The sequence below is a fragment of the Myotis nattereri genome (assembly GCF_964212035.1).
Source record: "Myotis nattereri genome assembly, chromosome: 4".
Lineage (NCBI taxonomy): Eukaryota > Metazoa > Chordata > Mammalia > Chiroptera > Vespertilionidae > Myotis > Myotis nattereri.
The window spans coordinates 25472670-25490924 of NC_138079.1; positions in this window are offsets into that span (position 1 = coordinate 25472670).

Consider the following 18255-nt stretch of genomic DNA (forward strand, 5'->3'; position numbering starts at 1 on the left):
GCCCCATGGTGTTTAGTTCTTCATGGCAGACTGGGACAGTTAGCTGAAAGCCCTTTGATACCAAACTTAAAAGTCACAGGGATAATATTAAAGTATAACTCATTAAATGTTTTTACTAAGGTAGTGTTATAAAATTTCAGTTATATTATTTTCTGATTCTCTATACTAATGTAGGAATAAAGTCTAACAAGGCTAAATGTATTAGTATCTCACTGTTCTCCTAGATACTCACTTCCTATTTGTTTTGTAATACTTTCATTGAAAGTATGTAAAACAAACTCTGAAAGGCCAGTTCAAAATGAACCAATCTAGCATACTGAGAATGCAGATAAATTTTTAGTAGACACCCAGGATTTTGCAGCATGGAAAACCATTTTATCTAGAAACATCACAGTCAACCGTTATCAGTCAAAAGCATTAGCTTTCTAAACTATATAAATGCTTCTCATCACTCTGATTGAGTGTATATTAAAAATACGGATATCTGCCCTGAAGAAACAAAGTTTGTTATATAAGTGCATATAACAGAGAATCATAACTTTGTGGGGCAGCTTGTCGGAGATGGCTCATCTGAAAATTGGAATATAGGAGTTACTAGTAAGTGAGCAGCAAGCCAGTTGTATCGGGACCAAGAGTGTGTGTGAACATCCGATGGCAGAAAGGAGTGACATCGTTTTTGAGGAGCTGAATGAGGACCTGTGTGGCAGACGCTCAGAGGGAAAATAATAGAATGGGATACTGCAGAAGTGTGCAGAGGGCAGAGCACCAGGAGCTGCCGGCCACCCCGAGGGTTTTAATTGATATTCCACAGGAGCAATGAGTGGAATATCTGTTTATTTTAGGCATCTGAAAATTATTATTCTGGTTTTGTGTGGAGCATTACACGGGAAGGCAAGCAATAAGAGTGAGTTATTCCTGCTCTAAAAGACAAGGGAGAATAGTACAAGCTGTGTTTGTAAGATTACAGGTACAAACTCCATGCCAATGAGGATTTTGGAGATTGAGAATAAAATGAGAAATGTGGGCTGGACAGGGAGCTAGAAAAAAAAGCAGCAACATTTTGATAAAATTGAAATCTTTAAAAGTCTTAGTTTGAATACCTCTACTTCAGGGAAAACAGGCTGTTTCAAGCAAATACAATGATCTGTAAATGGGGCTGTAAATACTTACACATTAAATTCAAAAGCTGCAGCAATAAAATCTCATTGAGCCTAAATCAGAGCTACAGTTGATATTACTTTGGTTTTCTATCTCATCTTCCTTTCAAATGTTGCACTTGGTGAGGGACATTCTCTCTCAGCTGCAGTCTGACAAGCTGCTTCTATGGGCTTATCTTTCTTTTTAGAAATCCATCCCTTTCACTACCACTCTTAACTACCCCCCACCCCCACTGGTATGGATCAGGGTTGTTTACATCCACGGGCATTGCTAGCAGTGTTGTGTGCTCCCGAACTGCTTGTGTCAGAGTTTCACAGCCTATTGACATTATGAACAAGGTCATTCTTGGTTGTGGATTCTGCCCTGTGCATTGTCGATGGTTAGCACAATTCCTGTCCTCTACCCCTGGACGTAATAACACCCCTTCAGTTGTGACAATTGAAAATATCTCCATTTACTGCCATCTCCCCTGGAAATCAAAAGTATCCCTGACTGAGATACTTTTTAGACTTTAAAATTAACTTTTTATTGTTTTATTTCTGTCTTTGTTATGTTTTTTATTGGAATTTTGACAGCGATGACTATTATTTTAAATATTCTATTAACTTTCTCTAATCAACAATTTTTGTGTGTTTTTTTACCTAAATAATGGAATGCTTGATTCCATAATAGGAAAAATGTAGTGTTTCAAAATAAATAATTGGTTCAACGAGTGTGCTACTATGCATATTATGTATTTCAAAATAGTCCTTATAAGAAAAAGACCTGTTGAAATGTAAAATTATGCCCAATAAACTGCAAAGGGAAGGGAAAAGCAACTATAAAGTGATATGTAGAGAATGATACCAAATATATATATATACTAGTATATATATACACACATATATATGTCTCCAAATGTGTGTGTGTGTGTGTGTGTGTGTGTGTATCCTACAAAGGTATATACTATAATATTATGGGAGATTATCTTTGGATGGTGGAATTACATATTATTTTTGTCATTTATATATGTATATATTGTGTCTCTCTCTGTTTTCCAACTTTATTGCATTAGATTGTATTATATTGGCAATGATTTTTTAAAAAACAAACCATAAATGTTGTTCTTTAAAATGATCAAATTTGAGAATGTCTTATATTTTGTATTCAATATCTACTTACTTATGAAATCACTATTACATTTCTACAAATCACACCCAGCTGCACACAGTTCAAAGGATGTTCATTGTGGTAAAGACATGCATCAACCTAATCACACCAAAAACTCAAAAGTAATAATTTAAAGTGAAGAGAACTTTTGAATTCTTAGCTTTTATATCATGGGACTACCATTTCTGTATGGCTAAACTGGCAAAGAAAAAAGCCTGCTATTGTTTCCCCCCACCAGTTTTTCTCAGTTCTCTTTTTATTGCTTAAAGTATTACAAAGAGTATTACATATGTCTCCTTCCCTTCAACCCCCCCACCCCCCCGCCCTGGAGAGCATTTTGCTAAGTGAAATAAGCCAGTCAATGAAAGAAAAATACCACATGACCTCACTCATTTATGGATAATAAAGACCATTATAAACGGATGAACAAAAATAGATACAGAGGCAGAGCAGCATCAAACAGACTGTCAAATTACAGCGGGAAGGCCAGGGAGGGTTTGGGGGTGGGAAAGGGGGCGCGGGGCGCGGTAAGAGATCAACCAAAGGACTTGTCTGCATGCATATAAGCATAACCAATGGACACAAGCCACTGGGGGGGTATGGGAAGCTGCTATTGTTTTTTGTCTCTAAAAGCAATGTATAGTTACAGGGGAAAACACATTAAAATACAATGAGAAATGGACAAGTTTTAGTGGTACTATTTCCTAAAAAATGAGACTTTGCACTATATGTTATTTTTCCTGCCTTGATAGTGTTACTCGGATGTTCTATTTACAAAAGAGGTTTTACTAGTATCTAAGAAGTTCAATAACAATGACGTAATGGACTATTTTGTTACAGAGTAAATAGAAACACAATGACATCTCCAAAAACAGTATTACCAGAGCTTACTTGAAATATTTTCAGGCAGTTTTCATTTTATGGCATCAAAATCATATACTATTTTTAATAATTACACATTACAGATATTAACATGCCAACTTTACTGGCTATGAAACTTATAATTAACAATATTTTGTTCACTACTTAGAAATTTGAAGTATATTTTAAAATTATTTGAACAGTGCTAAACTTAAAAATATGTTCAAAGAACTTTACTTCTTCTTCTTTTTTAATACATTCCAGAATAGATGGGGAGGCACTTGGTATTATTCTGCTGACCTTAGAAATTTTCTCAAAAGTACAATTAAATAGCCCTAAAAATTGGCATGTTAAAGGGATTATCCAAGCTTCTCTACTCAATTGGGGCATTTAGGAAAGTAAGTCAGATAAGATAAGACTTATATTTCAGTTTGGTAAAAAAAGGGTTTTCACTTTGGGTTATAGAGTAGAATAACCAAATAACGATGGCTGACCATTTTACCCACCATAAGTAACAGAAAACATGTATGTTACAAAATCATATATACATTTTTATGCCATTAGGAACATCTGTGACGTATGGGAAGAGGTCAAATATCAATATTAAAATAAATTTGAAAGAGGATTATTCCAGCCCTCATGAATGACTTTGAGGGGTTCAAGACTTCAGTGGGGGGAGTAACTGCAGGTGTGGTGGAAACAGCAAGAGAACTAGAATTAGAAATGGAGCCTGAAGATGTGACTGAAGAATTGGTGAAATCGCATGATAAAGCTTTAACAGGTGAGGAGTTGCTCTTTATGATGGGCAAAGCAGGTCCTGAGATAGAACCTACTCCTAAAGAAGTCAATGTGAAGATTGTTGAAATGACAACAAGGGTTTAGGATATTAAGTAAACTTAGTTGTTAAAGTAGCAACAGGGCTTGAGAGGATTGATTCCAATCTTGAAAATGCTACCCAGCAGCATTACGTACTGCAGAGAAATTGTTTGTTTAAAAACAGCCAATGTGTCAAACGTCATTGTTGTCATATCTTCAAAAATTGCCACAGTCATCCGAACCTTCAGCAATTACCCCAACCAGACAGCAGACATCAATATCAAGACAGTAGTAACCAACAAAAAGATTACTGTTTGCTGAAGGCTCAGAAAATGGTCAGCAATTTTTTTAGCAATAAATTATTTTTTAATTAAGGTATGTGCATTGTGGTTTTAGACATAATGTAATGGCACACTTAATGGTCTAAAATATAGTATAAGCATAACTTTATATGCACTGGGAAACCAAAAAAAAGTGACTCTCTTTATTCTGCTATTTGCTTAATTGTGGTGGTCTGGTATTGAACCCACAATATCTCTGAGGTGTGCCTGTACATATTTGAGATTTAAAGCATACATAGAAATAAACATATGAAACCACTTGTAATAGGTTTAGGAGATATTAATTGAGTAATACTGCTATAAGTTTTTTACATTGTCACTAAGAGGTAAAATACTAATTCAAGAAAGATATGATGAGTTGAAGGTGAATATGTCACCTCTAAGTTAACCACTAAAACAATGCAAAAAATAAGTAACTAAAAGGCAAAAGAAAAAATATATAATTTTTAAAATGTTTCATTAATTGGAAAGAAAAACAAAAGAACAAAGAGATATGACAATTAAGAAACAATAGCAAGGTAGCAAACTGAAACCTAATAGCATTAGGAATTAACCTTAATGCAAATGGCTTAAAGTTCCAATTAAATGGCACACATTTTAGACTGGATAACAAAATGCTGATCACAGTATTTGGTGTTCACAGGAGATGCATTTTATATATAAGAACATAATTGGGCTGTGACTCAAAGAAATGAAAAGTATCCTTAGCTAGCTATTCAAGTTATGTTATTAGCAGACAAAGACTTTAAGACAAGGAGTATAAAAGAGGAACATTTCATAATGAGAAAGCAGTATAGGCAACTGGAAAATATAATAATTGTAAATATGCATGGACTTCATGCATAGCTTCAAGCATATATGCAAATGGTGATATAATGAAGGAATAGAAATATAAGCATCATAATTGAAGATTTTAATGTACTACTTACAAATATATTTATTTATGTGTGTTTATAAAATAATGAAACAAAACTAATAAAGGTATAGAATTTTTAAAAACAATTTTATTGAAACATAATTGACATACAGTAACTGCACATATCTAAAGTGTACCTTTGATAAATTTTGACACCCATGAAATTATCACTGCAATTAATATAATGAGCATGTCCCTGCCCCAGGCTTCCTCACTTCCCTTTGTAGTTCCTCTCCCATGTCCTTCCTCTCCAGCCCTTGTCTACTAACAACCACTGATCTATTTCCTGTCAGTTTATATTGGTGTCTCAGTTCATTCAGGCTGCTAAAACAAAAGACCACACACTGGATAGCTTATGCAATAAGAATGTATTCTTCCCTGTTCTGGAAGCTGGAGGTCTAAGATCAGGGTACAAGCATGGCCAGATAAGCGCTCTTTTCTGGGTTGCAGACTTCTCATGTGGCAGAAGGGGCGAGGAGCTGCTCTGGAGTGCTTTTATGAGAGCACTAATCCCAGTCATAAGGGCTCCACCCCCATGATCTAATCACCTTCAAAAGCCCACTTCCTAATACCAATCTGTGGGCATTAGGTTTCCAACATATGAAATTTTGCGGGGGTGGAGGAGAAGCATGAACATTCAGACTATAGCAACTGGTTTGTATTTTCTATAATCTTATGCAAGTTAAATGATACACTGTATAACTTTTTTGTCAACTTCTTTAATTCAGCATAATTGTTGTGAGATTCATCCATGTAATACATGTATCAATAATCTATTTTTTAAATTTGATGAGTAGTATTCTATTATATGAATAAAGCACATTTTTTTTATCCACTCACCTGTTGGTAGACATTTTAATGGTTTGCAATTTAGAACTATGTCAAACAAAACTGCTATAATCCTTACGTATAAGTCTTTATGGACATGTACTTTTATTTTGCTTGAAGAAGCAGCTGGGAGTGAAATGTCTGGATCATGGGATAGGTACATGTTTAACAGTTGAAGGGATTGAGTAACTGTTTTCCAAAGTGGTTATACCATCCATCCCAAACAGCAACGTGTGGAAGTTTACATTTCTCCACCTCCTTAGTTACACTTGGAATGGTATTTTATCATTCTAACAAATAGGTTTACAATGGCGTGTTATGATTTTAATTGGCATTTTCCTAATGACTAGTGATATTGAACTTCTCTTTATGTACTTATTTTACTTCTGTATGTGTTCTTTGGTGAAGTGTTTATTTAATACTATAACTAATTTTTATTATTTATTTTATTATTGAGTTTTGAGAGATCTTTATATATCCTATACAGAAAACTTGTTTGGATATGTGATTTGTACATATTTTCTTCCTATTTGATTCTTATATTTCATTTCTCTTAAAAATATCTTTCAAAGGCATAAATTGTTCATTTATTTTTTTTCTTTTAATGATCATATTTTTGGTGTTGACTTTTAAAAATCTCTTAAGGTCACAGAGATTTTTCTAACCTTTTGGAAGTTTTAGAGTTTAAGGTTTTACATTTTAGATAGGTCTATGATCCATTTTTAGTTCATTTGTGTGTGTGTAGTGAGGGATGAATTGAAATCAGTTTTTTGGCATATAGATGTCAAATTATTTCACCACTATTATTTAAATAAGCTTTATATTTTATGCATATATTATGCATATGTAAATCTATTTCTGGACTCCATCCTGTTCCATTTATCTATTTCTTAATATTTAACCAAATACCATATCATCCTAATTACCTTAACTTTATCATAAGACTTGAAGTCAGGTGGTTCAAGTCTTCTAACTTGTTCTTCTTTTTCATGTTTATTATAACTGTTCTAGGTCCTTTGCGTTTCTATATGAATTTCATACCTACAATAAGCATGTTGGAATTGTTATAGGGATTATGCCAAATCTATAGAATAATGTGGGCAAACGGAGTTCTTCATCATATCATCTTTTTAATATAAATGAGCCAAAGATGGCCTCTCAGTATTGGTCCCTAAGTTGTTTATTTCTTAACTGAAGACTGAAACCTCTTAGCTCAAACCCCTGCACCAAGCACCAAACTCAAATTTTTACAGAGCCTGTTATTTGAAAACTAGAGGCCCAGAGGGCGAAATCACAGGAGACCCAGACCCGCCGCAACGCGAGGACCCAGACCTGCCGTGCCACGGGACCATCAATGCACCTCCTGGTGACCAGTCATTTGGTCGTTACAGCGTTACAGTGTTACAGTCACTGGCTTTTTATAATATAGATAGCCTCAAATAGCAAACAAGCCTTTTAGAGCCAGCCTGTTTTGCATATCCAATGAAACCTCACCGTAATATGTTGGGCATTGATGAGATAGAGTCTTGCAGTTTTTAGACTCCAAGCACCTAGAATCTTTCAAGTCTCTCCAAACCAGAAACTCCCCGCTGTGATGCTGGGTGAAGTCACCTAGACATGTTAGCCACCTCTTGGATCGCTGTCTGCTGGGAATTCCCTTGCCCACCTTGCATTCAGGATGCAAGCGGTCCCAGTAACCTCAAGCCTCTGGATGGTCTCATGCTGAGAGGGACTTCCCCTCATACAACCCTGTCCAAACACCACACAATAAAGCTTGTTGTGTGTTACTGCCCTCTCATGGTAATATCTTTTTCCTGGATCAGCTCCCACATCACCTGCAGGTGTCCACCCATGCATATGGTATATACGTTTATTTAGGACTTCTGTAACTTCTCTCAACAACGTTTTGTAGTTTTCATTGTACAAGTCTTATATTACTTTAGTCAAATTCATCCCCAGGTGTTTCATATTTTCAACACTACTATAAATGGTATTTTAAAGCTTATTTTAATTTATCCTATGTAACAAAAGCCTAATATGCAAATTGTTCCCTCAGGCGGTCATTCGACCAGGAGTTCAACCAGGGGACAAGGGGTTCGACCGCTCGCTATGATGTGTGCTGACCACCAGAGGATGGTGTGGAACATGGCGGGCATTGGTGATGTGGTGCCTGGGCGGGGGACTGTGACCTCTTGCCAGCTACCTGGGGGTGGGGATAACAGGGATGGAGGTACATGAGAATGTGGGGTGTCCACTGATCTCGCTCTCACTCCTCCTGTTACCCACCTGCGGGATGCCAGGGCTCACCAGGGAAGCTCCCAGCGCTCAGGTACCGGATTCTGTGAGGAACCCACCCTGCACGGCCTCTTCCATGTGAGCTGGGCCGCAGCCACAGGGACCGCAGGGACCGTCGGCTTCCCCGTGGTTTCACGCAGGAGCTGCTCTGTGAGGCCAGCCAGGAGAGAGTGCACTACCCACCTGGCTTTCATGTGGCACTGCTGGGAAGCCCAGAGACTCATGTTGTGCCCCAGCCCATGGCATTCAGCCATGCTTACTGCATCTTTGCATGGGGACTTGGGCATCATGACTCAGGCAGAGGGGAGCATTGTGGGGGCCTGGGAGCCCAGGTGCTGTCCAGGGCTCAGAGGTCAACTAGGACCTGCCCTTCCACACCAGATGCTCGCACTTCAATCGCTGGCCAGGCCTAGGGACTGTACCCGTGTACAAATTTCATGCACTTGGGACTCTAGTATTTTTATATTTTGCTAGGATATAAAAATATTAATGATTTTTGTGTATTCATCTTCTATCCCGCTACCTTGCTGAACTCACATAGTATATTTCTAGTAACTTTATCACTAGATCACATAATATTTTCCAATGTTTGATAGATTTCACCATTTGAAGCCATCTGAGATGTAAATTTCTTTTGAGGAAGGTTTTTTAAGGACAAATTCCATTTCTTCAAAAGATATAGGGCTATTTGAATTATTTATTTCCTTTCAAGTAAACTTCTGCAGTTTATCTTTCAAGGAAAGAACTTGTATATTTTACCTAATTTGATGAATTTATAAGCAGAAGGTATTTTTCTATCATTTTAATATCTGTAGAATCTGTTATGATGATAAGAACATGGCAAATAAAGTAAGTTACAGATTAATATCCTATGAACAGATGCAATAGTCCATAACAAAATATTAGCAAATCAAATCCAGTGATAAATTAAAAGGATAATACTTTATGGTCAGTCAGGGAATGTTCCATAAATAGAAGGTTGGTCTCACATTTGAAATTCAATCATTGTAAATCACCTCATGAACACATAAGGGAGACGTATATTTATTTCAATATATGTAGAAAAAGAAAGTGCTAGAATTTAATATCCAATCATACTGAAACCTTTCAGAAAAAAAAAATAAGGATAAGAACAGAAATTACTCAGTTTGATAAAGGATATGCCCAAGAAATGTAGAGTTAACATCACAATTCACTATAAAATATTCAATAATTTCTCCTTAAGGTGTGGAGAAGATGAGAGTCTTTATTAGCATTGTTTCTTCAACATTGTATGGGAGGTCTTAGCCAGAAGAATGAAATAGGAAAAAATGAATACATCTTTTAATATTAGAAAGAAAGAAATCAAACTCCTTTTATTTTCAGATAACATGACTGTGCATATAAAATCCAAAATGAGCTAAAAACAAAACTAGAACTAATAAGTAATTTAGAAAAGCCATAAGATACAAAGTCAATATACAAAAATAATGTATATTCTGAGGGTCACAATAAATAATTGAAAAACTAATAAAGTTTTTAAATTTCAAACAACACTTTTAATAGTACCCCAAAATACAAAACCATAGGAACTAACTTAACAAGAACATGCTAGATATCCTTACTGAAAACTACAGAATATTACTGAAAGAAATTAGAGAAGACCTAATTCAATGCTGGGATAAATCAATAAATAAAATTAAAAGGTGTGGAGCTTCAATACTCATAAGAGAAATGCAGACCTAAGGTCACTGTAAGTCACAACCCACAGCCACCAGAGTCCATGATTACAAAGACAAGCAGTGGCAGGGATACAGGACACGAGGGTTCTCTCTAGTGCTATTAGAATTGAGAAATGAATGAGCTCTTTGAAAGACTCTACTTGGCAGTTACCGTTAAAAATAATATTAAAATTAATTGACTCAGAGATCCTACTCTTCAATATACCAGTATATAGAAATCAATGTAAATAGAGTCTAAAAGTCATTTACTGGAATGTTCATAGCAGCTCTGTCCATAACAGTCAAAAAGAAGAAAAACCTCAGACTCTCACCAACAGGGAGGTAGATCAAAATTGATACACAATGGAATATTATGCAGCAGTAGAAAATAAAAATAAACTACTAGTCGATGCAAAAAGATAGAAATCTCTTAAATACATTAATTGAATGAAAAAGACCAGATGCACAAAATTGCAGGCTCCAGGATTCTATTCACATGAAATAAAAACAAAACAAAATCATTGCAAAAGAAATAAAACATCAAATGAACTGATGTTTATAGAAGTTAAAACAGTGGTTACCTTTGTGGTTATAAAGTTGAAAGATGTACAAGGAGATCCTACCAAGTACTGGAAATCTATTTCTTCAGTCTTTTTTTTTTTTAATTCTTTATTGCTCAAAGTATTACATCTGTCTCTTTTTCCCCCCTTGACCTCTCCCTAGCCACTCCCCCCCCAACACATGCCCTCAACCCCCTAGTGTCTGTGTCCATTGGTGATGCCTATATGCATGCATACAACTCCTATTTCTTCAAGTCTTAAAATTGCAGTAGTGTGTGTGTGTGTGTGTGTGTGTGTGTGTGTGTGTATAAAATGAAAACTTTTTAGATATTTATAAAAGAACATTTTTAACCAGAAATTATGGGGGGAAAAACAAAAATAATCTTGAGAAAAAAATCGTCAGACTTAAACATCTACACTAATAAAAGAGAAAAATGGTAATTGGCGTACGACGATACCCTTTTCATTGGCTAATCAGGGCTATATGCAAATTAACTGCCAACTATGATTGGCAGTTAACTGCCAACTAAGATTGGCAGTTAACTGCCAACAGGATGGCAGTTAATTTGCATATGTAGGCACAATGCAGGGAGGCGAAAGGGAAAGCAGGAAGAAGCCCCCTGCCACTGACAGTGATCAGAAACCCTGGGGGGAGCTAAGAGCTGGGGGGCAGGGCAGGCCCTGGGGCCGCCTTTGCCCTGACCCCCAGCCATGATCGGAGAATCAGGAGCCTTTGCCGCCCTGGCCAGTGATAGCAGGAAGTAGGGGTGGAGCCAGCGTTGGGAGCTGGGCACGGTCGAAGCTGGCAGTCCCGGGAGCTAGGGGTCCCTTGCCTGGGCCTAAAGCGGAGCCCACAATCGCGGGGCCGCTGCAGCTGCGGGTCCCCGCTGCCCGAGCCAGACGCCTCAGCCAGAGGCGTTAGGCCTGGGCAGGAGCGGAGCCTGCAACCGCGGGGAGCTGGGGGTCCCCTGCCCAGGCCTGACACCTCTGCCGGAGGCCTCAGGCCTGGTCAAGGGGCCGATCCGGTGATTGGTGATTGGAGGGTGATGAGGGTCAACTCCTCTGGCCGAGGCATCAGGCCTGGGTGGGGGGCTGAGCCGGGGATTGGGGGGATATGATGGTCCCCTTGCCCAGGCCTGAAGCCTGGGTCAGAGGCGTCAGGCTTGGGCGGGGGTTGGAGCAAGCGATCAGAGGGAGATGGGGGTCCCCTGCCCAGGCATGATTCCTGGGCCAGAGGCCTCAGGCCTGGGCGGGGGCCAGAGCCAGTGATCGGGGGCAGATGGAGGTCCCCTGTCCAAGCCTGACGCCTCTGTCAGAGGCGTCAGGCCTGGGCAAGGGGCCGATCCTGCGATTGGAGGGTGATGGGGGTCAACGCCTGAGGGCTCCCAGTATGTGAGAGGGGGCAGGCTGGGCTGAGGGACACTCCCCCCCCACACACACCCATTGCACGAATTTCGTGCACCGGGCCTCTAGTAGTTTATAACAGTAGCCAATCTGACATTGTTAGCATGACAAAGAGGCCATTGCAGTGTCCTAGAAGCCAGTCTCTCTTCCCTGAAAGTCTAGAAGCTCTATTACGAAGGAAACATGAGCCACATTTGTCATTTAAATTTTTCTAGTAGCCACATTAAGAAATTGTTAAAAACAGGTAAAATTAATATTAAGAAGGTAATTTTATAAATTTATTGGGGTTACATTGGTTAATAAGATTATATAAGTTTCAAGTGTACATTTCTATAATACATGATCTGTATATTGCATTGTGTGCCCACTACCCAGAGTCAGGTCGTCTTCTGTCATCATATACTTGGCCTTTCCTACCCTTTACCATTCCCCAGGACCCCATTCCTTCTGGTAACCACCATAATGTTGTCTGTGTCTATGAGCTTTTGTTTGTTTTTCTTGTTTGTTCATTTGTTGCTTTCATTTTTCTATCCCACACCTAAGTGAAATCATATGGTTCTTAACTCTTTCTGCCTGACTTATTTTGCTTAGCATGATATTCTCACTAGGTCATACATTATAACATAGTTCTAACCTATGCTGGAAGTGTGTTCTCAGTCTTGAAAAAATTAATCCTCCCAGTTTGGTGGGCGGAACTCTGGACTGACAAGGACAGGTCTATTGATGCAGAACATCAAATGCTAAGCAGTAAAGCCATTCAGGAGGCTTTATTTTAAAAACTGAAGTCAGAAAAAAAAAATTAGAAGAGCACAATTCTTTTCTGTATCTAATAACCACAGAAATCCTGGCCTGCACATAATTACTTCATCAAGGCAGGTTTGTAAAAATCCATTTGGATATCTGGATTTCAGAGCTTTAATGTATCTCTTACAGAATTATACCATTAAGTCTCTTAGAACTTATTCTCAGAATTGGTCACCATGGGTACCAGCATTTAAATTGATGTCATTAATTCTGAAAAGTGGAGAAAACCTCCACTTTTTTTGTTGTTAGACCTAAGGGTCTTGGACCATCCTGTATTCATCTATTATCCTTTAAAATAACTATGCCAGTGACTCTGGTAAATTCCCAATCTTCAAACAATGAGCACACCAAGTTTATTCTGTCCATTTGGGACCTGCTCTCAGATGGTTGGAGGGGGAATGCATAGGAGAGAGGCTGGCGAGGGCCCCAGAGCCTGCTCAGAGCCTTGGTCTGTACAAGGGGTTTGCTGCCTGTGGCGAGTCTCTAGACAGAGATGAAACTGCAGGCAAGAAATATTTGCAGAGTCTGCAGAGCTGTAGGAGGGAATTAAGGAAATATAAGCCATCCCTATAAATATTTTCTCTTGGTGGTGAATTCTTCAGGTTACAAATAATCTTGGTGAATTTTTTCTTTTTTTTTTCTTGTACAAATACGTTTTCATGTATTTGCATATTTGATGAGACACAGGTCCCCTATTTTTTTGTACAAATGGAGTAATAAACTGCCCAATTATTGGGAGCGATGCTTTCTCAGACAGAAGGCTAAGGAAGGTTTACAAGAGCAATTTCAATTATCCTCCTTCTGAAACAATCACTTCACTTTCCATCTCACTCCCTCCACTATCTCCATGAGAGTAATGCTCCAGCCCCTGGGAGAGTCACTCCATTGATTCCACCACCAGTGTCGTGCCACTGACTAAGGACAGTGGTGATAAGAAAAAAACGATGACTTATCTGTGCACAAAAGGGAAGTGTCCCACAGTTTCCCTTTTGAACATTGTTTTTCTTGAGCCTGAAAAATAAAAATATCAATTATAGGACTAAACAATCAGATCAAACACAAAACTAGTCCAAATAGCCAGAACTTTCTCTTACCTTGCAGTCTGTCTTCATTTCCTTTCATTCTTTCACGTGAACCATTAGAAGGATGTAAGACCGTATTAGTTTGGGAGATGACATTTTTCTTATACTCTTTTGGGAAATCATTGAAGCACTATAAGGATTATAGCATTGGCCTGTGCTCATTTAAAAAAGAAGGATCTCTTACCCTTTGTGACAGCGTGCAGGGACCTGGAGAGTATTGTGCTAAGTAGAATAAGCCAGTCAGAGAAAGGTAAGTATCACATGATCTAACTCATATGTGGAATCTAATGGACAAAATAAACTGATGAACAAAATAGATCCAGAGACATAGAAGCATGGAACAGACTGAAATCTCAGAGGGAAAGTGGGGGTGAGTGGTGGATGGGGAGAGATTAACTGGGGAACTTGTATGAGTATATGCATAGCCCATGGACACAGACAATAATGTACACTAAAGGCCTGAGAGAGGCTAGTGGGGAGTGTAGGGGGTCAATGGAGAAAAAAAGGGGGGGACATCTGTAACTTCCAACAGTAAAGATAATTTTTGAATTAAAAGTTTTATAACATATACAACAGCTTCATTTTTAAGATCATAGGCTCATTTTTATATACAGTAAGTAAAAATTTAGAAAAATTCCCAAGATTTATATAAAGGAAATTACATAATATAAAAAAATCCTTTTAATTGTGGATCCCAAAATGCAACTGACTGTGGGTTCTTCTCACTCTTGTCTCCTTTGAATGTTCTGTGAATAAATGCCCAATAGTTGAGGTACAAGATGGTTTCATTTCATTTAATTAACAGAGCTGGGTCTTGAGGGAATCTCCCTATTAAATCTGAGAAGTTCTATAAATGGAGTATTTCCCAGGGAGGAGGCCAACATAACCGCCCACTGACACTTTTATTGAAATAATTCCACATTGAATAGAGCGCCCCAGAGTAATGTTAGTGCAGTTTTAATCATAGCTTCTAATTATGAACAATAAGTCACTTCAAATAATTTCTTGTGTCTTAGATATAATAAAAGGAGTAATGAACAGTCAGCAATAATTCTCAGGATGGTAGAGTTACACAGCCAGGGAGTCTGAGTCTGGTAGCTACTAAAGTACTTTGTAGAATATTCCTCTACCTGGCTTATTAAAGATCATTTGGCTAAGAGCAGGTCCTCCTAAAAGTGTTCAGGTTATTACCCACCAATTTGCTGGGAAGTTATTAAGGCTCACGGGCGCTGTGCTAAGAACACGCAGTGTTAGTAGCAGGAAGTAAGTGTTGGTTTAGGTTTAGGACCATGATACAGCTTATTGCAAACCAACCCAGGAGTGCTCCCGAAGCTCATGTGTGTTGGAAGCACATCCTACCACCAAATATTCATAATGGCAATGCTGATAGTGTTGTAATCAATTATGTTAATATCCTTTTTTTCTTTATTATTTTCCAGACTCTTAACAAGTTAGGATTCCTTTTATAAAAAGAAAACAATTAATATTCCACATCAAGAACCCTGAGAGACACTCCGGTGTTCCCGCATTCTTCAAGCTGCATTTCCTACGGATGTGCCCTTCTCTGGAATTTTCAAGCCTTCTCAATCTCCAGCCCCCTGGCCCTACATGGGCAACCTCACGCGGGTCTTTTTGCCTCTGAGTTTGTCTGCCTTTGCTCTCACCTTCAGCGCTGGCAGAGCAGTCTGTCAAAAATGCCTAAATTTCACTTGTATCAGTTCCCCCAGCTTCTGTTGTTCACAAGCCCCTCACACAGAGCTCCAGCGAGGTGCTAGGACATCTGGGAATGTGCTCCCAGAAGAGGAAATAAATGGGAATGGAAATGTAATCTCGCCTGACTCTGCAGCATAGTGTCAGAGAACCCAGCATGCCAGTGAGGTTCTAGAGCAAAACCCCAGAAGAATTCCACTATGCAATGTCTCTGTGACCACTGACCCTGCTCTGGTCTGCAGATCCCTGCAGATGTGGGATCCATTCCCAGCATATACATTGGAGAGGCCATTGCTCCTCCTGGAAACTCAATATCCAACTCACCTAATAAACAGGTGGAGCACAAAATAGATCTGCAAACCCTAAGTTACGTTAGATATTTATTCCCAATATTTCAGCAGCATCCCTTCTCCTCCACTCTGCCATAATGATGCTTATTGAAAACTGATTTTTTTTCTCTTCTGTGGGAGTAAGACATAATATGAGTTTGGTGGAGATTGCTCAAACGATGGCATTTTACTTGTGCTGAAGGAAATTATTCCCATATCAAATGGCTGTTTATTAGAAATAGGGTCAGAACTTTAGAGCAAAGCAAGTTTCAATGCTACTATTAGACCCCACTTCAAAGAGGCAGCAAGTACCCACAGTCTGCTCAATCTCTTCTGACATCCTCTATTCTCTTATGACCATATAGAATACATATTGTCCAGAAAACTGCCTGGGGAGTGAGGTGTGTGTGTGTGTGTGTGTGTGTGTGTGTGTGTGTGTGTGTAGCATATGACCCTCTGTAGCAATTAACCCACACTATAAGAAATTCATAGTTGAGGCAGACTGCAGACCTAAGCTAGCAGTTGTGTTTTAACCCAGTGGAAATATTAGTCATGAATATGCATAGCTTTTAAAAGTCACTGTTAGAGAATCTTAAATGCACCTTAAAATGGAACTTCAGTTTGAATTTATTTGAACACTCCTAAGCTTGATAACATAAAATGTTACATGTTTGCGTCAATATATATAAATAGGCTCAGGCTGCTTAAAAACTTAATAGTTTTCATGGTCCCCTCACATGCGGCAGAAAACAGCATGGTTGCCAAGACTGCTGAGAGCGAAGTAGAAGTAGCGTGAGAGAGGAGCAGCTGGGAGCAGAGCATCATATGCTGATTTTGCCTCCACTTGGATAGCCCCTCTTCAGGGAGGCAATCATGGACACATCCTGAAGTTGTATAGAAGCTGCCACCATTTGTACCTTCTAAGCATCTCCAAGCTCATTCCATGTCTTCAGGGTGGAGCCAATTTTCCTCCAGGATCTGGAGGGGGCCTGGAGAAGAGGCAGATGTGGGGCACCCACAGCCAGTGAAGCAGCACATGCTCTTAGCTAGTTTTGCTGAAAGAAGCTCCCCAGCTTAATCAGAGGAAAAGAGACTCCTTCCAGACTTTTGTGGAACTTTCAGGAAAAATGACTCTGTCCTTACATTGAGATTGAAAACAGACAGAATGACATCGAGTTATAAACTTGGAGCTTCTAGAAGCCCACATGTGAGAACCTAGAGCTAAGTCATACAGAAATGAGACCCGACTCTGGTGCTGACGTGTGAGGCCCAGACCCAGTCTAGACTAGCTCCCTACTTTTCAGTTGCTTGGCTTCTATTTTTTTCTGTTTTGCTTTGTATTTTGTTTTGCTTTTGACTGACCAGAGTGAGTTAGGTTGCTATCACTTAATAGCTAAAAGAATAAATGAATACTGACTGACCTTGATGAATAAGAAGCAAATAAAAATCATGGGTGTTTAATCTGAAGTATGTTAGAAAAGATTTTGTACTTGAAGAATTTATGATGAGCATCCATAATAGAATGATTGATTCATGACTATTTTTATATAAAATAATAGACATTTTTATGTGTCATGATATTTAGTGTGTTTTATTATTTTATCAGATATTGCATTTGAATTGATAGCTAAAAATCTTGTTCCATTAGAATACATTAAATTCCAACATCGGCCAAGTTTTTTGTTTCATTGGCCAAGTTTTTTGTTTCATCAGCAATTTGGAAGGCGAGTAACTCTGTGCTTTTAAATATAGCCTCTATAAAATATATTCTTGTCCTGTGCATATTTCCAAATGTACTATACCCATGTAACCAAATACCTATTCTAAGTAGGAATTATCTAAATAATATTCTGATGGTGCCATGCACTATTTTGTAACCCTCCTTAACATCTCCATCCATATATTGATGGGGGAACAGATTCAGGGTCCTCCTCTAAGTACAGGGGCCCCTAGGAAGCCCATGAGTGGATTGCCTATGGGCTTGTGACCTCCCTGAGATTCTGTGCAAGGGTGTATATTTGTGCATGTGTGTGCATATATATCTACATGCACGTTTCAGTGGAGGCTGTCCATAAAGTTTATGATATCATCTCTAAGTGTCAAGTTGTCCCCTCCAATTCCCTGTCCCACAGACTTCTCAAAGTGGCCATTTCAAAATCCAGTTATCCTGGAAGGACACCTGGCTCTGCTATTCATTGGCTGTGGGTTTTAGGCAAATTGTTTATTCACATTATGCTTCAGTATTTTTCTTTTGTAACATGGATGTGGCACTGAGGCTGTAGGAAGATAATACATGTGGAGT